The sequence below is a fragment of the Balaenoptera musculus genome, chromosome 10 (genome assembly GCF_009873245.2).
Source record: "Balaenoptera musculus isolate JJ_BM4_2016_0621 chromosome 10, mBalMus1.pri.v3, whole genome shotgun sequence".
Lineage (NCBI taxonomy): Eukaryota > Metazoa > Chordata > Mammalia > Artiodactyla > Balaenopteridae > Balaenoptera > Balaenoptera musculus.
In genome coordinates, this window is record NC_045794.1 from 43,253,799 (window position 1) to 43,280,408 (window position 26,610).

A 26,610-nucleotide genomic window follows, 5' to 3' on the forward strand; every position below is an offset into this window, starting at 1 on the left:
GTCTGTGTCATTAGTCAGGATTTATGAGTTACGGAACAAGCTGGTGGTTGCAGAGATGGCTCAAGGTCCTGGGGTGTGTTCAGAGTGAGGCCTGTTCAGGGACCCAAGTCTCAACTGTTCTTGGTTTTTGTCTTCCACCCAGAATAAAGGCTTGGGCATCCTGCTCCCCCTACTCAGTCTCAGCTGGAGCTAAAAATAATAACATTTACTGGGTGTTTACCATGTGTTTAAACTATGCTAAGGATTTCTCCATTTAACATAACAGTCTTGTATAGTAGGCCTTATTATCAACCCCATTTTACATATGATGAAAATTGAGGCAGAGACAATTAAGAGAGTTAGCTGGGGTCATCCAACTAGTAAGTGGTAGAATCAGGATTCAAGCACAGCTAGTCAGTACACCATATTACCACCCCAGAAACTCCTGTTATGGAATACTAACACCCTTTGTTCTAAGGAACAATGCTGTTTTTCAGGGGACAAGTGTTCACTGAACATTTATGTGCAAGGTGATGTTAAACAGATTAATTCAACAAGTAGATGTGTCAGGTACTATGCTAGGTATTCAATAAATTTTGTTGAAAGAATGAGTATACAGTATAGATATTTGAGGGAGGGATTGGATAGTTTAACAGGACAGGGTCTGGGAAGGATAAGCTTATGCCAGGCTGAAGCAAAGATGCAGCGGTGGGAATGAATAACATTTACTGGAGCCTAGGAAGTCATATAAGAACAGCACATCAATCTCAACTTTTTTTCCCCAAACTCAGATTATTGATAATGACTGCCTGAAATGTTGTGTTGAGGAGGATTCTGAGGAAAGAGTGCTAGGATTAATCAGTAATGTCTGTCATGTACTCCAGATGGAAGATGGCCGTTGTATTAGATTGACTTATTGTTTGAAATTATTTACTTTCTCCTTCTCTGCCCATTGCCACGTGACTTGCAGTATCTCCTGTGGACGGAGTATATGTCTCATTTCATTGATTTTGGACTCGATCATTTTTCGTGTTTTGGCCAATGGGTTGTGAACAGATGTGACTCATGTCATGTTTGAGCATGTGAATTTACACTTTCTTGTTTCTCTCTGCCACTTAAATGGGCATATTCCACATGAGGGTTGCTCCTTCTGCCTGTGTCCCCGAATGAGAAGTGCTGCCCATGGTCTGCATATACGTAAGTCAGAGATCAATCTGTTGCTGCAAGCCACTGAGATTTTGGGATTGGTTGTTCTGGCAGCAAAGCTGACTAATAGCCATACCTGGGTAATGGTATAAAGTTTGAAAGGTAAATAGTGTCAAGTGTGAAAGGTAAGTTTAAGCCAGCGTGTGAAGAATCTTGAATGCCAGGTGAGGCAGGGCCTGCTATGTGTTTATCAGAATCTCTTTCCTTCTTTTTCTTGGACACACAGCTGGACCACATTTTTCGGTTTCCCTCTAAGTGATGCAGTTCCATGCCTGGCCCGTGAAACCTCCCAAGGGAGATCCTTCATGTTCTTTCCTTTTTGGCTTGATGCATAGGACCTTAAGTACAGTGGACTTGAAGGCTAAATGTTAAAGATCGTGGAGCCACAGGTTGGAAGGAACCTAACACCCTGAATCACTACTTGGCAGAGAACTGCCTGCTAATCAGGAACATGTGTTTTGGACTTCACTTGACCAAAAAATCAATTTCTATTTTGTTAAATCACTGAAATTTGGGGCTTTATGTTTTATAGTAGCTAGTGTTTTCCATCAGATTAAAAGATTTGGACTTGATTCCCATTAGGAGTAGGAAGTTAGTCACTGAGAATTTTTTAACAAGGAGAGTAATGTTGTGAAGACTGGTGGAAGTGACAGCTGTAAGGATTAAAGAATCCTTTTGGGACTTCCCTGGTGGCTCAGTGGTTAAGAATCCATGCTCCCAATGCAGGGGGCCCAGGTTCAATCCCTGGTCAGAGAACTAGATCCCACATTCATGCTGCAACTAAGAGTTTGCATGCCACAACTAAGGAGCCAGCAAACCGCAACTAAGGAGCCCACGAGCCGCAACTAAGACCCAGCACAACCAAATAAATAAATAAATATTAAAAAAAAAAGAATCCTTCAGAGTGAGGTTGTGAGATCTTGGGACTGTTGCTGTTTTCAGAATACAGGCTGACTCCTGATGGGGCTGGGGGAAGATTGACATGATCTTTGGAAAGCTTTCTAGGGGCTGTGGAAGAAGGTGCTACAAAATGAATCCTATCTTCCTGAAGTTTAAAGTCTCTTTTATCTTTTGTAAAAGCCCTAACTCTGGTATTGCTTCGTCTAGCCCAGTGCCTGATACATAATAAATGTTGAATGGAAGGTGGTCTTGGACTCTTGGAATGTTTTGAGGAGCTACCACTTGTTGAGTGCCTACTGTTTCCCCCACTGAATCATCACAATAACCCTGCAAGATGCTATCAAATTTTACAGATGAAGAATCTGAAACTCTAAGAGTAACTTGCCCAAGATCTCTCAGAACAATCTTATTCTGAAACCCATACCTTTTCCAATATAATAAGATGCTTTCGCAGAAAATCATAATGGCTAGTATTTGCTGAGTGCCTGCCATGTGCCAGGCACTCTGCTGGGTGCTTTACAAACATACAGAAGCAGCTGGTGCATCAGACATTGTAGGCTGTTACTAGTGTATCCAAACTGTGTACTCTATGGGAAGTAGGTGTCTTAGTCTGCTTAGTCTGCTGCTTAGTCTGCTCAGACTGCCATAATAAAATACCATAGAATGAGTGGCACAAACAACAGGAATTTATTTCTCATGTTTCTGAAGGCTGAGAAGTCCAAGATCATGGTGCTGGCTGATTTGGCTCCTGGTGAGGACTCTCTTCCTGGCTTGTAGACAGCTGAGTTCTCACTGTGTCCTCACATGGAAGAGAATGAGAAAAGACAAGCTCTCTGATCTCTTCTTATAAGGCCACTAATCCCATCATGAGGGCCCCACCCTCATGACCTCATCTAACCCAAATTACCTCCCAAAGGCCCCATCCCCAACTACTATCACATTGCTGTTTAGGGTTTCAATATATGAATTTTGAGTGAACACATTCAGTCCATACCAGTAGGAAAAACATTAACATTATTTTAGGGCAAAGTTGGATTCTTTCGGATTTCTCTTTAGGGCTCCTAACCCATTTTCTTTTGTCCTCTTAGTTCTTTGGCTTTATTTCTTCAGGCTAGGTGGAAGGGTGGTATAGTATAGGGTTCTCAATAATACTCAGGTCCTAGAGCTCCTCCTTCACTCCATGGACTCACAGACCCACTCTAATCTCAAAGTGTTCAGATCACCTTAGTCCTTCCTTTATTAGTGACGAGAAGATGTGGCTCTGAGAACTCATCCATCTATTTATTCTCATTCATTTATAGTTATTTATTCAACAGATTTTAAATAAGCATTATGTGTCAACTGCTGGAATAACAGCCAATGACAATGTAGCTTTCTGGTTTCAAAGGCCTTTTAACCTTCTTGGACTGATTTGATCCTCACAACCACTACTATGAAATGGCTTGTATTATTATTGATACTATGTAATTTTTATTAATGACGAAACCAAGGCTCAGAAGTACTAAATAACTTGACCAGAGTCACAGAACTAGTATGATATTCAAATCAAGAATTTCTGGGACTTCCCTGGTGGTCCAGCACTTAAGTCCCTGCACTTCTAGTGCAGGGGGTGCGGGTTTGATCCCTGGTTGGGGAGCTATGATCCCACATGCCATGCCATGCAGCCAATAAAATAAAATAAAAAATAAACCTAAAAAGTGGTCTTGTCTTTAAAAAAAAAAAAAGAATTTCAGAATCCTGGGAATTCCCTGGTGGTCCAGTGATTAGGATCCTGTGCTTCCACTACAGGGGGCATGGGTTCCATCCCTGGTCAGGGAACTAAGATCCTGCATGCCAGGCGGCGAGGCCAAAAGAAAAAAAAAAGAATTTCTGAATCCCAAGTGCTTCCCTCTGCCCTCTACATTCCCTTACAGTCCAAATTCTATGGTGCCTTAAGCCTGGTTTCTTGCCATTTGGCCTCATTACCTTGATTCGTATATTAGAGTAGATATAACAGCTGCAACAGACAACCCCCAGATCTCAGCATCTTAACATGATAAACACTTATGTATCACATAATCTAATGTGAATATTTGTAGTTAAGTAACTTGGGAATCTGGATCTGTTCATGCTGTGGATCTGCCATCTTAACCACATGGCCTCGGGTTGCCCAGGTGTCATCCTGCCAGCAGATGGAGAAGAGCAAGCATGTGGAGAAGCCATAACCACTATTTTTTATTAATATAAATTTTTATTTGTTTATTTATTTATTTATTTATGGCTGCTTTGGGTCTTTGTTGCTGCGCGCAGGCTTTCTCTAGTTGCAGCGAGCAGGGGCTACTCTTCGTTGTGGTGCGAGGGCTTCTCATTGCGGTGGCTTCTCTTTGTTGCGGGGCACGGGCTCTAGTCGCGCGGGCTTCAGTAGTTGTGGCTCACTGGCTCTAGAGTGCAGGCTTGGTAGTTGTGGCGCACAGGCTCAGTTGCTCAGCGGCATGTGGGATCTTCCCGGACCAGGGCTCGAACCCGTGTCCCCTGCATTGGCAGGCGGGTTCTTTTTATTTATTTATTTATTTATTTATTTATGGCTGTGTTGGGTCTTCGTTTCTGTGTGAGGGCTTTCTCTAGTTGTGGCAAGTGGGGGCCACTCTTCATCGCGGTGCGCGGGCCTCTCACTATCGTGGCCTCTCTTGTTGCGGAGCACAGGCTCCAGACGTGCAGGCTCAGTAATTGTGGCTCACGGGCCTAGTTGCTCCGCGGCATGTGGGATCTTCCCAGACCAGGGCTCGAACCCGTGTCCCCTGCGTTGGCAGGCGGGTTCTTAACCACTGTGCCACCAGGGTAGTCCCCATAACCATTGTTAACCTCCTCAGTCCAGAAGTAACACATCACTTTTGCTTATATCCCACTGGTGATAACCAGTTATATGGCCTCACCTCACTGCAAAGGGGCTGGAGATCGAATTTAGCCATGTGCCAATTCCACTTTCCATCAACATGGGGTTGAGTCAACGTTCTAGATTTGATAGAGTTGTCCTGGGAGAAAAGATACCTCTGGAAAGACCTTCAAATGTTGGTGGAGCCTCAGGCCCCAAGGTGACTGGTGATAGAAGTGGTCTTTTCCCCTCAATAGTGTGTTATTCCTATAGTTTTTATTATTTTTATACTCTACTGAAAAGTTTGAAAAATTTCACATTATTACAAAATAAACAAAGCTGTGTTATAGTCATAAATTTAGTTGTTGATTTTATGCACTTGACAGTTCTGTCACCTTTCTAGCAGTTTCAAAATACTTCTCCCTGGGAAATTATGTGGGTGGGCACGTCCCCTAAGCTTCGCAGGCCTCCCCAGTGCCATGAGAATAGAGAGGGTAACCCTGGAGGCTGGGAAAGCAGTAAGGAGGCAGCTCAGTCATCTTGCTGAGAGCTGCTTCTAATCTGCTAGAGAGGATGGAGCCAAGTGGGTAGGCTCAAGAGTTATTTAGGAGGTGGCATGGGCAGGTTGTGGGAGTGAAGCAGAGGGAGGCAAGTCATTTTGATGCCTATGGACGTGTGACTCTAAAAAAGTTAAACTTTTAGCTTAAAAGAATTGTCACTTAAATCAATGAGTGCAACAGACTCCCTAGTCCTATCCCTAACCCAGGGAGAAGGAAGAGTCATGGCTGATCCCAGGTTCCTGGCTTGGTGGAGGGTAGTTCCTCCTTGAGATGGGGACCTTAGTGGAAGGAGCAGGTGTGGGGGTGAGGCTGGGTGGAGGAAGTTGTTCTGCTTCTGGACATACATGGTCCGAAATACTTCCCAGTTTCCAGAAAGCCATTCCTTGTACTGTGGAGCTAGGCCTTCCTGGCCATCTTTCTGTTGCTCCAGACTTGCTTCTTAAAGGAGAAGATTCAGAAATTCAGGCATTGGGAGAAACAGAGGAGCCAATCATAGATAAAATAAAGAGTGTGTGTGTGTGGGTATGTGTGTGTATTTGTGTATAAATACCATTACAGCAGGTTGGGATTACAAAGACAATAGATGTTCATCTGCCCTGTGCATAACATTGGCATGTTAATTAGCGCACATAAAAATGCATTGAAAAAGACCCCCCCAAGTCTCAACCCCTCTCCTAATTGAGGAATCATCCTTCTCTTTTCTGGTTGCACCGCCAAACCCCTAATTCCTGTTGTGTAAGTTTGGGCTCTTCATACTTGAAAAAACTGGTCGGCCTCCCTCCTGCCATTTCAGGGTAACTTCCCTTTGTGCCTGCGTCAGAGTTATGGGGGAGGGAGCAGCTGTTGAGGGGCCAGGATGGGGGCAGAGACTGGCTTAGTCTGGTCTCAGTGGGTGTCCTTGTCTGTATCTATCTGGGTCCCTTTTCTGTCTCTTTCCACTCACAGATTGTATGGCATTTTGGAGGGTGGAGTGCCTGGGCACTCAGCCCACTACATCCCGCCCCAATCTGGCCCTGGGCACGAGCCACATGGTGCTGGCCATCAGCCTGGCCTCTTGCCCATCCATTATAGCCTCAGCTGCCAGACTGGCACAGGTATCAAAAGGAACTTCTACTAGGCCCTGACCTCCCCCAATTCTGTTCCTGGGGCCAAAGTGAAGGAGAGTCAGATGGAGAGAGCACACTCTTGGGTGGGGAACCAATCCCAGCACCCACCCCCCATGGTGGAAGAGGGTGTCTGGGCCTTGGGGAGGACTGCTGAGGTGCTAGGCTGCAGTCCATGGAGGACCACCTTAGTCTGTGTATAGGCTGGGGGTAGTGTTGGGAGGAGAGCATCAGTTGCTATGGTGTGAAGGCAGACTCCTTACTAGGTCCTAGGAGATGTTTCCCTTCTTCTCTCTGTGTCTGTACAAATCATGTGAACTTGTGCCTGTTTCCTACTTGTGGGCTTATCCCCTGGTGGGACCGTGCACAGAGCTCTGATGCTGTGGGGAGGGGCCTTTAGCTCTGCCCAGGCAGCGCAGAGGTGAACCTGCAGTGAATATTGCATGTCAGGAATATATGAATCTGTCCCATGCGGGAATGACATCTGTGAGAGTGCTGTTAGGGTACAGGAGAAGTACACGTATGGCTGAGGCATCGGGCCTTTTAGTCCCCTGGTATGGACCAACTGTATCTGCTCTATGGGGCACGTGAGTACCATATACACGGACCCTGGTTGTAGAAGACATGCACCCTCATTCCTGAAAGCAGCGGCCTGGTCCGGGTGTAGACTGTATCTGGGTGTGGGCAGCGAGGGATGGTCTTGGTGGGTGGTATGTCCCTGGAGAGTGCTGGTCATGCCTTGCCTTTACACCTATGTGAATTGTATGTTCAAATATGTGAATCCCCTCGAGAGATGTTGGGTGGTGAGGGGGTGGGAAGCCTGAAAAAGATGGGAGAATTTATGAGCTGCTTTTGTCGGGAGACAGTCGTAATGAAGAAAATTCAATTTTCTGCAGCTCGAAGAGTCAATATGTTAAATCTTGGAGAAGCTGTGGAGTGACAGCGGAATGGCAAAGTCAATGGGACGTGTGTGGGGGGAAGCCGTCTATCTGTGTCTGCAGTGAGGCTGCCTCCTTTCTGTACCCTTGAACTACAGCTGGGGACAGGATGGAACCAGATACCTGAGTTCCTGAAACTGCCCCTCTCTCCCTTCCTCCACCAACTCAGTGGCCATCGTCTCTTGCCTCCTGCTTATAGGGAGAAAAGCTGCTCTTTCCCAGGCCCAATCCGATCCTAGCACTTCCCCGGGAAGTCCTTCTCGTAGTCTAACCAGCACTCCCTCTTGCTGCAGTTACTAATTTCAGAGTGACTGTTTATAGCCCAAAGTGATTAGTAGGAAAATTTTATTTTCTTTCTAATTTTTCATCCCCACTCTCCCCTCAGCTACTCCATGACTGGCCTCCTGTTTCCCAGCAAGTTTCAATTTTTCCTAACCAGTCTTTACCCCCTCCTTTCCAGCCTTCTGTTCTAGGAGGCAGGAGCGTGGAGGGGTGGGTGTTGGGGAGAGGAGAGGGAAGCTGGGGATTCCTCTGTGAGCCACAGTGTCACCAGGAGCTGTGATTAGCTGAGCTGCTGGCTGTGTAATTAGTGTGTGCCCGCGTCCCAGGGGTCTGGTGTGTTAACAGCGGGTCCCTGTGGTGAGTAACGAGATCGTGCCCATGGCTGGTTGCACACGCTAATTAATTAGTGCTCCTTTGGTGTTGAGGAATGAGGAGGATCTGGGGGAGGTGATGGTGGGGGTGTCTTAAAGCCCAAGAGCCCAGCTCTTCAGAGCCCAGAGGTCACCTAAGGTTCTGCCGGAATGGGGGCATCAGGCTGGTGTGCAGGAGTTAGGGGTCAGAGACTTGGGAGCCCTAGCTGAAGAGAGGGAGTGTGGGGTACTGGGCTGTTGGTGGTGGGTGTCCTGGGCTGGGCTGGTGGAGGTGGATGGAGGGGAGGACAGCCCCCTCCGCTTAGGGAGGTTTCCAGGCTCAGGGCCTGTCTTAGAGCATCCTTTCTCCAGGTGGCCCAGAGAGGAAGGGAGTGGAACAGGGAGGAGGCATTCCAGACCCTTCCAGCCTTATTCCTGTCCCCTCTACCCTCCCTCACCTCACTAAGCCCAGCTTCTCAATCAGCCATTTCACACTTATTACACACTCACTGTGTGCACAGAGCTCCAAAAGGCTCTCTCACCGTTCTTACCATAATAACCACTGCCTTCCCCCTTGCCGCCCTTGCAGATAGAGACCCAAACTCCTCAGCTCCTGGGTCTATCTTAAGAGCCCAGAAGCCTCTTCTGAAGCCTGGGATGTGGAACCTAGATATCTGGGAGAAACATGGAAAACCTGAAGAAACAGGGGGAGGGGAGAAGGTTGGGAGAGAGCCTCACAATTTCCCAGAACAGTGTGGTCACTTACAGCAGCAAGATGGATTAAGGTGAGAGGAGAGGAAGAACTTCCAGTGAGCAGGCAGCTCTACTCATTTCCTGAGGCAGAAATCCTCCGCCGATACAGGAAGGGATCAGAAGGAAAAGGGACCCATAGAAGGAGATCCTCTCCCCTTGAGCGGTGGGATTCAGCAAGGCGGGGCGGGAGTGGGGAAGGGGAGACAAAATAGAGAAAACGGGCAGAAAAGAAGACGAGACTGCGGCAGGGAATCTTTGGCTTCCGTGTGGAGGCGCGAGTCCCATTCCTGCACACGGTAATTGCTAAATTACCCGCCATCTGCTCGGCTCTCAGACATAAATTATCTGCGAGGGGAAAAGGCGCAGAGGCTGCGCACTTTCCTTTCTCTCCCCCAAACCCAGCTAGGAGCAGAGGGGGTGCTCTTCCCTCCAGCCCGAGTGGAGGAGAGGGTGGTGGGACCACCTGATGGGGGAACAGTCACCCTTTGCCTCTGCCCTCTCCCGAGAGGGAGCGGCTTTCGGGTGACCGAGGTCCCAGCGCTGCCAAGAGTCCTTTCGGACTTGGCGCGGGGCGAGCTGTGGGCTGGCCTGGGCGGGCCTCGCGAGGCCACTTAGGAGGGGGCGGGGCGCGCCTTAGTGGGCGGGGCTTCTCTCAGGTGTGACCGAGTTGCCTCGGCAGGTTTTTCCCTGGTCACCCTCTACCTCCCCCACCTCCCGCCCACTGCTTTGCTTGTGGGGAGAAGTCTCCAGCTCTCGTTTACGCTTGTCCTGTCTGCCAGAAGGAAGAGAGGGAGGAGGGCAGGCAGAGGGCTTGAGGAGAGAGGAAAGGGGGTCAAACCTTCCTTTCATTCTGCTCTGAACCTCGCCCTTCCCCTCTAGAGTCTGAAGAGTAGCAGAGCTGTGAAAGCAGATGTAGGGGCAATGACTTGAAATGGGGCAAAATGGTAGAATGCAGCAGGTTGGAGAGATGGAGGTAATGGGAAAGCAGAGCCTGCTGGGAGATGGCTAAGTGAAGCAGGTGGTCAGGCTGGGGAGGTGAGCCAGGAGGGGAGGGGAGCAGAGTGGGAGATGGGCAGAATGAGGGGGTCAGAGAGATGGGGGTGGGACGGGGTGGGGAGGTGGAGTGATGCAGCAGGTGGAGGAGGATGGAGTGGTAGAGAGATGGGGTGGGGTGGGGAGGTGGAAGAACAAGGATGGGGCGATGCCAGATGGAAACTCAGAGATGGTCAGGGTGGTGAGTCTTCTAGAAGGAGAGCTGGAGGAGGATCAGGGTGGGGAGGACAGACAGGAGTTCAGAAAGCAGGTCAGGCTCTGGAAGGAATGTAGGGAGCAAAGGCTGTGGCAGAGAAAGCAAGGGCGTTTGTGGGTCCTTGGAGGGTCCCAGGAAGGTGAGGGTAAGACCCCAGAGGCACTTCCCACTCTGAGGCAGAGGCGCGACTCTGGAGGGGAGTTGAGGAGGCCACTTAAGAAGCTGGGGTGGGTGTGCCCATGGGGATGGGGGTGTGTTGGGCGGCTTCCCAGCTCCGAGAGCAGAAGCTAGTGGGGTTTCTTCCGAGCGATTGTTTAGTATTCATGGGGCGACGCAATCTCTCCCACATCTGCTTAGCACAGCAAGTCCTGTCATATAACTGTCTCCCGCACTGTCTGTCCATAAAGAATGTCTCGGAATTGGTGTAATTCAGAGAAATTAATGACGACTTTCCGCGGGACTGCTCCCTGGGGGATGATTAACACTTCATCGTCCATCTGATGCGCGGGGCCCAGCGCTCCATTGCGAACATTTGGGCCGTGGCCAGCCGCATTAAAGGTTATTACGGAAAACGCGACCTGCAAACGGGCGAGAGGCATGATGGACCAGGAGGGGCGGGGGCGGGGGAGTCGGATGGAACCGGCCAAGTCCGAGATCAAGTTTTCCGAGGTGCGGGCACCTGGGGGTCTGAGGCTGAGGGAGACTGGGTTTCTGTTTCAAGGACTGCAGGACTGGGAGGGTGTTGGGGAGACGCTCACCACGGGGGACTGGGGAAAGGGAGGAGGTGGCTTTCCACGGTGGACACGTTGCTGATGGAGGCTTTCCCTGTCTTTTAATCCTCACAGAATTATTGGGTAAACTTTATTTAACCCCATCTTACAGGTGATGAAACTGAGGCTCAGAGAGGTTATGTAAGGTGTCCTAAGTAACAGTTTATTAAGAGGCAAAGGCAGGATTTGAACTCGGGTCCTTGATTCCTGGGCTCTTGCTCTTTCCACCACACCACTGGGCAGAAGGTCTCACTCTTTTATGTGTCCGCCTCAGCTTCAGGCACGTAGGGGTGTGTGTGTGTGTGTGTGTGTGTGTGTGTGTGTGAGTGACAGATAGGTGCTCCAAAATGTTTGTTATATCAATGAATGAATGAGCTTTGCAGGTTCCACTTCCATGGTGTGGGCGAGAGTCCCAGAGACTCTGGAGGCAGGAAAGGGAACACAGCAAAGGAGTTTCAGTTTGGGTCATGAAACTGGAAATAGGTTTCCTGTGGATTTCCATGCTTCCCCCCACCCCCTCCAGGGGCATTCTAGACCTCTAGAATCTAGAGGGCTAGGCTCTTCATCCTTAGTCAGAAGAAAGGAGTAGAGACACATGTATGTATGTATACATGTGTGTTTGATGAATGTAGGAGTGTGTGTAAGTTTGTGTGTATATGCTTGTCTGTAAGTGTATGAGTTTATGAGCATGTGTCTTTGTGTTGCATACGTGTGAGAATGTTTGTGATGTTTGCTTGTGGATATGTGTGTATTTTGAAGGTATGTGTCTATGGGTATGTATGAGTGTGTGCCTCGGTGTGTATCTGCGTGTGTGCAGGTGAGTGTGTGTATGATGTGTGTGGTGCCCCGGGGGGAGCCTCACAGCTGAAGATGTCTTTCATTTGCCCAGATCGCTAGCATGTTCCAGGATGTGGTGTGTGGTGGGGCTGAGGTGAGAGGCCAGGAGAGGAAGGCTGTTTCTGCTTGGGGCGTGGGGGATTGGGTAGCCTGATCATTGGGTGCCTCTGCCCTGCCAGGCGTGCGTCGGGGTCCCGGTTCTGAGGCTGGGTGAAGACTGGGCCCTGAGGTCTTCACTCAGGGCTTGTATTGGATGTGCTCAGAGGCCCTGCTCTGACCAGGGAGGGAGATGAGGAGGTGGAGCCCAGACAGTGGAGGAATGAGGCCTACTCTGCACCTCTTCCCCCACCAGGTTTTAGGAATGTCTTCTAAGCAGGCTGCAATTCCTAGCTCTAGGCTCCACCCATTCCGCCTTAGGGTGGTAGAGTCCCTGAAAGGCTTTGTGTGAAGCCTTCTGACTGGGGGGGGGGGGGACCATAACCACAGTGAAAACTCCTCTCTCTAGTCAGCACTACCCAGACAGGTCCAAAATAAATGTCCTTGTCTCTTGGAGACGTACAAGCTGAGGCTTTCAGACCCCTTGTGCTGGGAAGTTCTTCCTGAGTCTAACCTCAAATCCTCTTGCTGCACCCTGTGCCCAGTAAGCCCAGGCCGAGTTTGTGAACTTGGAACCTAGCACCTCCTGCCCCTTGGCATGGAAACAGTTTCCTCTGAATAGGGGAGTGGGTCTGGAGTTTAGGGACACTGAGAGAATGGGGGGCTAAAGCCTGGCGGATCACAGATAGGTCGGACCATTCTTGGGGAGGAGGGCAATGATAACAGGACAATTTTCGAGACGGGAGTTCAGAGACTGTGGGTTCCAACTCTCTTACTTTACAGACAGAGCCTCAGAGGTGGGAATACTCAGTGTCCCCTGCTCCATGGTGGCCACCTCTGGAAAACCCAGGCCCCTGACTCCTGGTCTAGGAATCCTTCTTGTGTCCCATTTGGAGAACCCTAGACTCTGCTTCTATTCTCTTGGTTTTAAGGGGGCGGGGAGAGAGGGAGGAATACTTCAGCTAATTGGGGGGCTGTCTCCCTTCTTCTTGCTGAAGCCTCCAGCGACTCCTTCCCAGCCTTCCCAGCTGGCCTTTGAGGCCTCTCACCCACCAACACCTGTTCCTTCAATTTCCCATCCCCCTCACAGGACCCCGCCATCTGCTCTCTTAGATGCACCTGGGCAGCCGTCCCAGCATTTGGTCCTCCCCTACCCTCTCCTAGCCTCATGGTCTATCCCCAGTCTGAACCATTTCCTCTCCTCCTCTTCCTGCAGACTAGCCTCTCGACCCTTTGCAATATCGCCCCATACTCTCCTTCTCTGGGAAATCTTCCTTGATTAATCCTCCTGTTTCTGGATCCCAAACGTTCTCTTTCTAAACCACTGCCAGGGTAGCTGCAAGTCTCTCCTCATTCTTTTGTCTCCTCTTTCCAGCTGTGTACCTTGTCTCTGTTTCCCACTCCCACCTCTGAATGGAAGGTGCTTCTGTGGGCAGGGCTGTTTTCTCCTCCCTCCCAGGACTCCTCTCCACACACCAGGAAGGTCAGGACTGCTGTGGAGAACTGACTGAACCCTGCCCTGTTTTCTGTGTTCTGAGAATGTCAGAGATAATGGCGTCCAACTGGGTCTCCTCCTAAGGAGGGAGGTGGCAGTGCAGAATAAACACCTTCCCGGTGTTTATTCTTGGTTAGACCTCACCCCCAGCTCCTGTTCCTCTTCCTGTTCTTGGTTGCCTCTGGCCCAGTTAACAGGTCCCTCTAGACTACTGCCCTAGTAACCCTGGGATTCTGGGCCTGGTGTGGGGAGTGACAGGCAGCTCCACTATGATGCCACAGGGTTGGCATCCTGCCTGGGGAGGAGGGGGTGGGATGAGTGGAGATCTGGGTGGAGGAGAAGGTCCTGGCGCTGGTGAGGCATCAGCTCTAGCTCTGGACCAATTGGTGTATTGGCCGCCACCTTGTGGCAGGCACTGAGAACTGCAGGGACGGGGGCCTAGTGCTAAGAGTGGGACCTCCTGGCAAGAGAGCTGGGAAGGCCCGTAGGGGTGTGCACTGTGAGGGTAGCAGGCCTCAGAATTCCTAACTGACATTGGTGGTTTCTTCAGGGAGCTTTTGAATTCTTAATTGGCAGGGGAGTAGAAACCTGGGAGGAAAGCCAAGTGGCAAGGACACTTCTACATGGAGAGAGATAATTGAAACTCTGTCCTCAAGTCTCAAACCTACTATTCAAATTCTCCCTCCCCAAAAGAGTCCTAAAAGGGAAACAGCCTGAAACGAAAGCAGGAGGAGTTGAGGTATGACCTGCAGAAGAACTTCCTAATAAATCCCAAAGTGTATTTGGATGTCACTGCTTCTGATAGTTGCACAGCTTTTTCAAAGCCACCCCCTCCCCCCATACCCAGTAAATGGCCCACCTTCTCCAGGTTCCCTGATCTCATCATGCTCAGCTCATTGGGCCTATTCAGAAAAGTCCAAGTTCCTTAGCCTCCCCTACCCCAGCCTGTGCTGTGGCTATGACCAAGATGCTAACCTGGGAAGTCCCTTCTGTGGTCTAACTCCAGTCCTTCCCATAGCACTGGAAATGGAGAGAACCACCATACAGCTAGCAGATCTGCAGAGGGGAAGGTGGCCAGAGAAAGGAACCTGAGAGGAAGGTTCTGAGGGAGGGCAGTGCTGCCTCAGTTTCTCCTTCATTCTTTGCTCCCCTGTCCTACTGGATCCTTGGAAATGAAAGGGGATGGGACAGAGTGGTCCACTTCATGGGAGAACTCTCTCTGCTTGGACCTCAGGATTCACAGGTGCTGGGGGAAGGCGAACCCCTGAGTTCCAATCATGGCCCTCGTTATTCTCTTCTGTAGAACAGGTATTGTGGGGAGGGAAGATGGGGGCAGGGTTTTGTCTTCATCAGCCTGAGTCTTTTTGGTTTCACCTAGGGTCCCTGTGAAGGCTTCTTCTTTCCCTGTACCCAAATCCCGGTTCCTCAGAAGCCCTCACAATGATCCCTCCTCCTCCACCGCCCCCCCCAGTCCAGCCCCCCTCCTTGGCAGGCTGAGAGTCAATGAATCCTCCCCACCATCTTCCCTCTGCTCCTGGTGGCACTGCTTGGAGATCTTGGCCAGGAGCTCTGGCTCTGCAGGCTCCGGATCGGGGCTATGCCCCGGCACCATCCATCTGAGGTGCCATTCCTCCCCTGCCTCATTTGCTGCCGCTGACCTTACTGAGTTAAATTAAAAAGCAATGTTCTGTGTGCGGCTCCAGCCCCGTGGAGCTTGACTCAGGGAAGACGAACACAATTACCGGCCCCTCCATCTCCCTCTCGTCTGGCTGCCTTATAATTTTTTCCCCCGCTGCCTGGTATGCAACATTTATGTTTTTAATAACACCAGAATGGTTTTGACCTTGGGAATTCATAGCAGAATGGGCACCGTGAGAGGCCCCAACGTGATTGGCATTTGTCTCAGTACTTTGCAGGGAGGAGGCTCTGGCTGGTGCCTCCTCAATACTGGGGAGGGTGTGGGTGCTGCCCCCGAGGGTCTAGGGGGACATCTCAAAAGCCAGAGTGGACAAAGAGGCACATGGGGAGGGGGGGGGGGAAGACAGGGGGAGGGTTTTGTCTTTTCAGATCTCCCCTGGAGGATGAAAGTTGGAGTAAGGTGTTTGAGAGGCTGGGATATTTTTCTCCTCTTGTTTTATAGGGAAGGAGTCCTGGATGGGGGAATGGCGTGGAGTACACATGTGGGGGGCTATGCGGAAGGCGTGGGATGTGGCAGCCCTGTATGCACGTACTCACAAGTGAGTTTGGAGTTTGCATGCATTTCCCCCCCCCCCCCCCCGCAGGCTCCATCCCTCCTCACTCACTCTCACCTTTGTCAGCTCTTTAGCCCCAAGGAGAGTAGAAGGAGTGAGGACCGGCCAGAAGACTGGGGTCATACTCAGTAGAAGACTGAGGTTACACTCAGTAGAACTTTCCCGCTGAGTGTGAAGGGAATAGGACAGAGCCCTTACCTGGCTTGCAACTAGGTTTTCTTCCTTGTCCCTCCCACCTTTCCTTCTCTCTCTTTTCCGTGCTCACCTCTCCAGGTGACTCAGCTTTTGAGGTTAAAGGAGGGCTAGTGGCAAGAAGGATCTGGAGGAGGAGGAGGCCGGTCAGCAGAGGATGGGAGAGGCAAGGAGCAGTGAAGGGCCTGGGAGAGAGGATTGCTGGGAAGAGAGAGTGGAAGACCCTGAGTGGCCCCTCTCCTCCATCTGAACAGGGCACTGGTAGGAGGCACCAAGGTTACAACTGGGAAAGTGCATCTCTGTCTCAGCTTTGAGGAGCCTCTGCAAATGCAGTGAAAATCGCAAATTATAAATGAAGAGAAATTCCTCTTGCAGTTCAGGAAGTAGGAAGAGAGGGGTGGAGGGGTGTGTGCGCCTAAGGATGAGGGGGGTGCAACGCTGTGCTCTGTGGTTAACAGTCCCACATGCACCAGTTATATATGTAAACATGGGGAAGAGTGTAGCTTTGACATTGATTTTTTTTTTTTCTGGCCGCGTCATGTGGCTTGCAGGATCTTAGTTCCCCAACCAGGGATTGAACCCAGGCCCACGGCAATTAAAGTGTTGAGTCCCAACCACTGGACCGCCAGGGAATTTCTGACATTGATATTTTTTTAAACCAAAGGTTGTAAGCTGGTTTTCCATTGGGGCCTGTAAAGTATGCTTTTCTTTTCTTTTTTTAAATCTAAGCTGGTGTTTATTTATTTTTATTTTTTTTTACAACTTTTTTAAAAAAATTAATTAATTAATTATTTATTTATGGCTGTGTTGGGTCTTCGTTTCTGTGCAAGGGCTTTCTCTAGTTGCGGCAAGTGGGGGCCACTCTTCATCGCGGAAGTATGCTTTTCTTTCAGGAAAGGCAACCAGCATAATGGGAAGACCCTTGTATTGAGAATCAAGAGAACTTGGGTTCTAGGTCTGCCTTCAGTTATCAGCTGGGACCCTATGAAATGTCCCTTCTTTGAGCTTGGGTGTCATTTGCTGTACAATCGTGATGGAAAAGCCACAGGGCCCTTCTGTGCCAGCAGACCCAGTGCTGGGGGGCCAGAAAATGGAAGGGGGCTGGGGTGGTTGGTAGGTGATGGCCTTTCAGGGGCCTGAGAACCAGAGAAGAGATGCTGGTGGAGAGGGATGCAAGAGGGATTTCCTGAATTCGGAAATTCATGGGTTCTTGCTGGAGCAAGACTCCCCCAGCCTGGGCAGTCCAGCCCCATCTCAGCACACAGGGCCAAGGTCTGGCTCTGCAGGGAGCGCCATTCTCTGCCGCCCTCCTGTGGCCGCCGAGCCCTTTGCAGGTCGCCGCTGAGAAGGTTCCACCTAAGTACGCAGAGCTACGTCCCTCGCCCCCTGGTGGAAATTGCGTATATTACAAGAAGCGATCTTCGGTTGTTCAACAGCATCTTCCCCCCCCCCAACTAGCTTCCTAGTTTCTGGAGGCCTTCATGACTTCCTTAAAGCTGGGAAGGTCTTCCTGACATTCGACCCTCCATACCATTGCCTGACATTTTAAGTTTTTCTTTTGGGGATGTGCGGTGGAGACAAGGGGCTGAGACCAAGATATGGGCCAGAGAGGGCAATTTCTCTCCCTCCTTGGGTTCCGTCTACAACCCCAGTTTCCTAGGATCGTCGGGAGTTCTCAAAGAAAGATATCAGGGTCTAGTGACATTCCTGGAGAAAATGGGTCTGGAGCGGACCAGGCATTATGCGTCTGGGCTTCGTGAATTTGCACCTGAGCTCAGTCGTCAGCAGGGAGATGGATTGGCAGGAACCAGGAGGCAGGAGACAGGGATGATGGAGGGAGATGGCATATTTGACAGATGCTGACAGGGCTCGTTATTTGCTAGCTCTGGAATCCCCTCCCACCCACCAGGCTGCCCTTGGCCCTCCCCTTCTAGTACTCAGAGCTCCTTAGTGACTGACTATCTTTGGGGAGAAACCTCGTGGGCCAGGCTGCATTGGGGAGGGAGAGGAGGCGGGAGGAACACCAGGTAGATGATGGGATGGAGTGGTTGGAATGACTGAGATTTGGAGCTGGAGTCTGATGATCTCTGGGGTGCTTGGAAGGCTTCGCAGGGGAAATTGTCAAGGGAGCAGTTGCTGGGGGTGAGTGAGGAGAGGGAATGGGGAGGTATATTTAAGGGAATTGAGCTCCACAGATTTAGGTGCTAATTTTGAGAGAACTGGTGAAATATGAGTCAATAATTTTATTGGGAGCTTCCTATGCACAAGGAAGGGTTATAGGTGCTATGTGGGGGGATGAAAGAGGGCCAGTCATCTCTCTCTCCTCCCTGGACTTGTTGCTTCACGTGTGCCTGTCTGAGAGGTGCAAGGAGCTGCTAGGCTATTCTCGACCCGGGATGATGCTGAGACAAAGCCCCCGGGGCGCGTTTCTGGTCTTCACACCCCCCGACACCTGCCCCCCTCGGACAAAGCACCTCCAGGCGACCTCCCACCTCTCCTCATTCCTTTTCTCTTAAAATGCGTAAGACGTGTGGATACCAGAGTGAGAGAAGGGGCCCCCGGGTCCCCTCCCAGAATTTCCAGTGGCTCCCAGTAGACGAACTGGGGCGGGGGAGGGGTGAGCCACACGACCCTGAGCGGCGGGGTAGCGGGCAGGGAGGGGCAGGCGTTTGGAGTCGTGGAGAATGTTGGGCGAGGAGGAGAAGGCTGCAGTCGGAGCCAGCGCTGCATCCTAATCAGCGCTGCGGAGGCTGCGCCGCGCGGCCGTCAATCTTCCACACAAAGGGCCGCCCGCCCGCCCCCCGTCCCCTCGAAGCCCTCCGCGGCAGCCCACCCATGACTGCGGGGCAGGGCGGAGAGGCAAAGAAGAGGGAGACAGACACACAGACAGGGACAGAAAGGCCCAGTAAATTCAAGCCAAGATCGACACTGTGGGACCAACATGGCAGAGTCGGTCACAGCACCCTGGAGATTAAAAGAGATGGAGACACAGAGGGAACGGAGACAGACACTGGCAGAGTGGAAATTAAGAGACAGGAGAGAGACCCAGAGACAGGAGAGAGCAAAGAGAGAGGAGCATCCGGAGAGCAGAGAGAAAGATGGAAGACAGACACAAAAACAGAGACACCCAGAGGCCAGAGACAGACAGGGACTCAGAGACAGGAATTGGACCCAAGCCACGGGGAAACCGAAAGTCATGGACCCAGAGCCAAAGGCAGATCCACCTGGGGCCAGGGCGAAGAGAGAGGGAGATAGAGAAGGGAAGAGAAGAGATGGGAGCCAGAGGAGGGGGTGGGGAGGCAGTGAGAAGGGGCAGGTCGAGGTTGCAGAGGATGGGATGGAGACCCTGAGTCGGGGGCTCTGCTGGCTTCTCAGAACCTGGGACTCTGTTGGGAGGAGAGGCTTAGTGTGTGTGTGTGTGTGTGTGTGTGTGTGTGCAGGAACACAGCCATTAGAGCTCTAGTCAAAACGCCAGAATCATCTGGTGGTGAACTAGACTTCCACACACCCTGCCTCTGCAGCGACTGCTCTGAGCAGTTGAGGTACAGCATGGAGGAGAGAACAGAAAAAAGATGGAAGTTAGAGAAAGACTGAGACTGAAAAAGGAATGGCAGAGCCTCAGTAGAGATCAGGGGAGAGAAACTGATATTGAAAAAGGGAGTAGAGAAATTGACAGAACACAGAGACAGACAGAGGTGGAGAAAGAAATATGATGAGGCGTTTGTAGATGAAAGACACGGAGAGGGAGGGAGCCTCTAACTGCAGGAGGGAGAGGGACATGGAGAGAGACTTGGCTGTTGAGAAGAAGGCAGACTAAGGGGGGCGGGTAGCAGGCAGGGCACCTGTCTCTCCAAAGAGGTTGGGCTGGGATGAAACAACTCTTTGGGTGAGTTGGGGAGGCAGTCCACGAGTGGAGTTTTGGGGTGACCTTGTCTTTTTTTTTTTTTAAATACAAGAACCTATTCCAATGCATGCCATCTTCTTCAAAGTAGCACTTTCAGCTGCTGCTACTGCAGTTGCCTGGTCATTCCTGGCATTCCTCTTTGGGGATCACCTTTAGAGCCTGCTGTACAGCTCTGAGCATCCTCACCAGAGGCAAATTTTTATTCTTTAGGGTGGATCTAATTTTTGAAAAGAGCCAAATTTTCTCCAAGGGTGCAGAATGAGGTAGCACCCAGTTGGGAAGCAATTCTGGGAAGCAGTATTTCCACTTAAGAACAAGGTGAATGTGGGAAGACCCAGTGGTGGGTATGTTCTCCAAAGTGGCTCTGAAAGGTCATTCTGAAGGAGATACTTGCAGGATGTGACAGAAGGAGACTTTCCTGATGGCTTCTTGAGGACCAGTTTCATTTTTCTGTCTGTTAAAACCAGGTAATAGTACTCCCAGGAACATTCCAGCCTGGCACTGAAGCCTGGCACTGAAGCCTGACATTGGCCTGAAATATTTGGTCAAGTGGTCCTGCCCTTGGGGAGCTTACAGTCCCTCTCCCTGCCAATGTAATAGTCAAAGTAACCTGGTGACGCTCACCACTGCACAGATCAACAAGTGCAAACGACCAGGGCAGATTCAGAGTCAATTAGTTCATCAGGGAAGGCTGCCTGGAGGAGAATTATATGTAGGCTGTGGAGGGAGAAATCCAACAAGGCATGGAATGGAGTAGGAAAAGAGGAAGAACACCTCTCTGATGGTTCTGGAGCAGGAGCAAACCATCACCCAGGCAGGGGATAGCTTTGCTGGCCTGGAATAAAAAGTTGGGGTGGGGAACCAGCATGAAGGGGAATTGAGAGGGGCACATTTTGAAGGTGGGGCTGGGTGATCTGAATTTGCTGTGAGAGGCATTGGGGCCCACTGGATGGTACACTGACGTGTCAGGCAGTGACACGTTCACGCACAACTGTCTGGAGAAGCGTGTACCCAAGTTTGCATGTCTTCTGTGTGTGTGTGTGGGGGGGGGGCATGATCCAGCTGGCTTTGTGCCCCAGGCTCTCGTCTTTCCATCTGCATGTGTGATTGGCAAGTTGCTGTGTCTGAGAGCGTTTGTTCATTTGTGTGTTTCCATGTGGTCTACGTGTGAATGGCATCTCGGTTGTTTTTGTGTGTTTTATTTGGCTACATGCAGTGGAGGGCAGTGTATGTGCGCGGGAGCGTGTGCGTGTGTGTGTGTGTGTGCGCGCGCGCGTGTCTACAGGAGAAATGGGGCCGGCAGGGAGCCCTGGCTGCCCAAGCATCACCGTCTGTCTCTCTCCCTCCACTGGCTCCATCTGCCCTCTCTGAGGTCGTGACAAGGAGGCAAACAGCAAAACGGCAAAATGCTACGCCCAGAGCGACCAGAAACATTGTAAGCCAAGCGAGACTCCCCCTGCGGAGGAGAAACCGGCTTGAACAGCCAGGACAGACCGACAGACACACAGTCCCCACGCACAGGCCGCTCCGCGGTCGCGCTCCCGGTAGCAGGTGCACTCACACGCACACGTACTCAGTCACACGCAGGCCTGCCACGCACAGGACACACGCACTCACTCGTGACCTCCCTCTCCCCACCCCTCCTCCGAGCCCTGCCTTCCATCCCCTCCAAACGCCTGCCTGCCTGCCGGGGTTTGGGGCGACGGGGCTGGGGGTGCTCGCTCGGACCTCGGAGCCGATCACCGGATGTTTAATTGCTCCTTTGGCTGTGTAAGGGTGTGTGTCTGTGCGCACCCCCTCCTTCACTCCTTCCCCAGTCCCGCCACCTCCTACTCCCCTTCCGGCCCGCCGCAGTTTCCGAAATCTCACGGCGGCTGAGAATTCATTAGCGGGGGGCGGATGTAAATGCAGCGCGGTGGAACGTTTTAATTAGGCCTGAACAATAAACAAGCTAAACGAGGCGCGCAGGGCTCCCTGGCGGGCCCTCAGCCTCCTCCGCGCGGCTCGGACTCATTACAGCTGCAGCCAATTTCATGCCAGCGCCGAGCACGGGCTGGGCCAGGCAGGGGTGGGCAGGGAGTGCGGGCGCGCTCGGGGTCCACAGGGCGTGGAGCGGGGGCGGCCGGCTGGGCCGATGCCCGCCCCGCCGGGGTCGCGGCTCCCCCGTTTCTCCACCATTCATCTGCTTTCCTCAGTGTCCTTGAGATGAAGGTCCCTTCCCCCACCAGACGGCCAGAGTGAGCTTCTGGCTTTTTTTTCGGGTCTATCTCTTCCTCGCTTCTCTCTCCGTCCTTCCCTCCCACTCTCCCTCACTGCGGCTGACTTCAGCTCCCCCTCTCCGCGCTCTGCCTCTAACCCTCGGGTCCTCGTTTTGTTCCAGTCTCCGTGTTTCTTCCACAGGGTCTCTCCCTCCCTCCTCCGATTCACACTTTCCCTTGAACTTTATCTTTCCTCCGCCTGCCGCCGCCATCGATCTCTCCTTCGCCTCGTAGACGACGTAGCCCGCTTCCTCCGCGCCGTTGTCCTTCAGCTCTGTCTACACGCGCCTTGGCCTCCTCCTCCTCGTTCTCCTTCCTCTCTCTCGCGCGCTCCGCCCGCGGGGGCCGCAGCCTCCCAGCCCCCGACCGGGCCCTCTGTTTCTGCCCGGGGCTCTTTCTCTGACCTGTCTACCCCTAGGTTTCAGGTGTGGTCCCTGGGCTTTGCCCCCACCCCATCCTGATTCGGGCTCTTTTGGTCTGAGCCAGAGTTTGAGTTTGGTCTGTTTTTTTCCTCTGCCTTCCTTTTGTGAAGCTGCAGGCATGGATTGCTGGCTCCCAGTCTCTGCCAGGACTTCCCTGGTTGTGGGTGACAGTTGTTAAGCAGTGGGTCTTGGGCTAAGTTTGAATCCCAGCCCTAGTTCCTCACCGTGTAGCCTCTTAACCTGGGCTTACTCACCTGTAAAATGTGGGAAATAATCTTAGGTGCGATTAGCACTGGGATTATAGATGTAACACACTTGACACATAGAATGTACTCAATAAATATTAGACCATTATTATTCCTCACCCTTCCTCAATTTGCTACCCCCGTTTCCTTAGCCTGGAGTTAAAAAATGTTTCGAGGAGAGAAGAACCAAAGTAATAGACTCTATAGGCCCCAAACCAATTGAATATCAGGAATTTTATATGGTTCAACCTAACAAATGCTCTAAGCTCTGAACCCTGAGTGTGGACAAGAAGGGAGGATGGGGATTGCATTGAACCGCAGAACATAGGAAACCACGTGGATTGGTGCACTGGACTGAGCAGATTCAAACCCAGGGAGTATGGGGCATGCCCAGAGTCCAAGCTGTGTCAGTCCTGCAGCGGCTGCTCTCTGTAGATGCAGGCATGGGACTGGATCTGCTGGGAGGCTGCAGTGTGTCTAGGAGTCCAGTTTCCCCAGTACTCCAACCACAGACGGGAACTAGACTCCTAGAGCCTCGGATCCACATCTTCCTCTCCCCTCCATGCGGGTCACACAAGCGCACGCGCACACACACACACACACACACACATCCAAAGGTGCCCTGGAATTCTAAAGGAAAGCAGTACCGTGCTGGAGAGCAACTCCCTCCAGCTGCCTGGACACTAAACCTTACAGGGCAAAGTGTGGGCTCAGAATTCTATCCCTGCTTGGGTTCTTTCTCACTTCCCTCCTCTCTCCTAGGGAGCAGAATCAGTGAGTCACACACTCTGCCGGAGTAGAGTGAGGGGAGATCCAGAGGGAGGAGCATGGGCCCTGCCTTGGGAGAGCTCGTAGGCTGAGGGTAAGATGAGGCTGATAGCCAAGACCTAGAGGCACTCTGGGCACTCCCCCATCAAATGCTTGTGAGTTGAGTTGGTCAAAAGCAACTGGGCCAACGATGTGACTGTCAACAGTCATGCCAACATGACTCTGATGACAGGAGACTGGGAATGACTGAAGGAGGGAAGGTGGAGGAAGACGAGGAGGAGGTCTAGAAGACTTCTTAGAAGACAAGGAAAATGACACCCATTAAGTTAGCTGGGAGCAGGAAAATTGAGAGGAGAGGGACAGAGTTTGAGCTCTCAGTAAGTGCATTATCTTGGGGTAGGCAATGTGAACCTTGGAGGCAGATGAGGAAGAAACACGTAGATCCGAATGTAGACACGCCTGTGTTCTCTGTAGACGCGCCTGTGTTCTCCGTTTGGGGAATGTGTGCTGGGGAGGCAGGGGGATGGAGGAGGCAGGGTTTGGGAGGGCAGCATTGCTGGAGGGAGGAGCTTGGGCTGAGATGTCCCAGAGGACCATCCCTCCGGGGATGGGACGTGATGGGGTGGCGGTGGTGGTGATGCTGTGGAGCAATATAAGTGTCCCACGTTGTAGCTCCACAGTGACCCTGGGCTGGGTGGACGAGATGCTGGGAAGCCAGGCTGACTTCCCTGGCCTTGCTGTGGCCTCTCACAGCGTGAGGATAAATGAGGCTGGATTTCATGGGCTAGTGAGACGCGGCTGGGTGGAGACAGCTGCTCAGACTGTGAAATGTGGGGAAGAGGCCTCCTGGGGTCAGTAGACAGAAAGAGGGAGAGGGAGATGGGGATGGGGAGGGGTAATGGGAAGACCGAAGGCTTTGAGACCTTTATCCTGGCTACTCACCCCTTTCATGGATTGAGTTATGCATTTTAAAGCTAAAAATCTTCAATCAATTACCTGGTTTAGCCTTCCATCTTCAGAGGTTAAGAGATTACTTCCCCATTTCACAGATGAGGCCTAGACAAGTTGACTAACTAACAGGGGTCTCCTGAGCAGAAGATGCTGAAAAAGGCACCAGGAGGCAGGTTTTTTGCCCTCTGGGGATTAGTCTCTCCTTTACAGAACTAGACCCCAAGCCTGGCTGCTTCCCAAGAAACAGAACCTGCAGGAGTTGGCACCACACACACAACTTGATTCCTTGCTCTGCCACTTACCAGCTCTGTGAACCAAAGCAAGTTACTCAACCTCTCTGTGCCTTAATTTCATTATCTATAAACTAGCGATACCAGTACCTGCTTCTGTGGCTTGTGATTGAGGATAAAATGAGATTTATGCCAAAGAACTGTGTACAGTTGTAAAGATTTATAAATCTAAAGGTATTAGGCATTTAAAATCATCCTCATCCTCATCTTTGCTATCTTCCCAGCTTATTCTCTCCATACCTGCTGGACAGTTCAGCCTCTTGCCTCACAAGTCCTTTGTACCTTCTAGCCTCTAATCCTGGCATTTACTCCTCTCTGATATTGCTTTATACTCTCAATCTTTATTTCTACTCTCCTTTCCATAGGCCTCTCAGTACTTGAAGGATCTGGCTACACTCTATTAACTGACATACATTTTTTTTTTTCTGCCTGGATCTCCTGTCTTGTGTGTCTCTCTTCTCACATTCCAGAGATCAGGGCCCTGTCTTCTCCTCTCTTTGGACCCTTTCCCTTCCCCAGGACTGGGTCCACAGGGTGAGTTCAAAGGAAGGACACTGAGAGGTACAGAGAGGTTGAGATAAAACAGAAGAGGGAGGGCTTGGGGGACAGGACACCAGGCTAGGCACCTGCATGTGGGGCTCTTACCTATGGGCTGTGTAGTCCTTCTGCAGCATGTTTGCCATGACCCTGGAGGGAAACAATCATCTCCCTCCTGGAGCTTAGGGTTAGGGGGAAATTACTTTCCTCATGTTTAGAGAGACTGTATTTTGCCCCATGATGTGGGACACATCATCTGGAGGTCAATCCCACATGAAAAGAAATGGCAGTCAAGAGTGTGTTTTCCTTTTCCTCTTTGGGGTATGTACTTGTGTGTGTGTGTGTGTGTGTGTGTGTGTTCCTGTGTGTGCATGTGCTTCTCTTCTTATTTGTTCTAGCATTTACCAACCCTAACTCTAAATAAATACTTTTCAAAGTGTACTTTAAATTTCTTTTGCTGAAATGAAGCTCATCTCTTCAGTGGAGATATTTTCTAAAGTTCAATGTCTTTCATAAAAGATGTGTGTATGAGGACGAGGAAGAGTAAAGGGTAGAACTTGGAGAAGAAATGTAATTACCCAGCTCCTGGCTTTAATTACACGTAAGCCCTGGACATTCTGAACTTTATTAAACTACTAAGTGTCCATGGGAGTGGGATGGACCTGGTGGGTTCTGTTCCGTTGTCTTCTCTGCAGGGTTTCTCTGGAGGGTTTCCTCTCCACCCTCCCTCCCCATCCTAGCCTTTGGCTACACCCCATTTCACCCAGCTACAGGTGGCAGTATAAATCAGCTCTCCCAGAAATGAGGCTATCACCTGTCCAGTCCAGGTGTCTCACTGACTCTCTTTATCTTTCCAAGATCTTCTGGTTCCTTCTCTCCAAACCCACATGCTCTCCCCAACACTCCTTTTTTGGATAGCCCATTTGTCTGTTTTGGAGGGAGGGTCTCTTTCTGCAGGGAGCCCCCTCCCTTCCTAAGTGGCTTACTAATTACAAACAGAGAAAGCCTGGTTTGTGAGGTTAGTCTGTCCCCAGCTCCCTGGCTTGGTGGAGGGAGCCAGGAGCTGGGGGATTTAAAGTGCAATTTCCTGTACCTTTTTCATTTCCTGCTGGGGGTTGTGGAGAGCAATAAGCAAGGTGGGTGGCAAGGACCAGATGGGTTCTGCAGGTGGGGGATGGGCTGGGGGAAGCGTCCTTCCTTACACTCTTCTGCCATCTCCCCTTTTCCAGGTCTCAAGGTGAATTCTTTGGGGATGGGGAACTTGATAAATCAGTGCCTGGCACTCCTTCCAATCCCCCTCTTACCTCCCTAAGGTAAAGAAACTGAGTAGAGAGGAGTGGGAGATGATCCAGGTGCTGCAATTATTAGCATAATAGGATACTATATATAGGACAGGAAGGAATCTTAGAAAATCTTACAAAT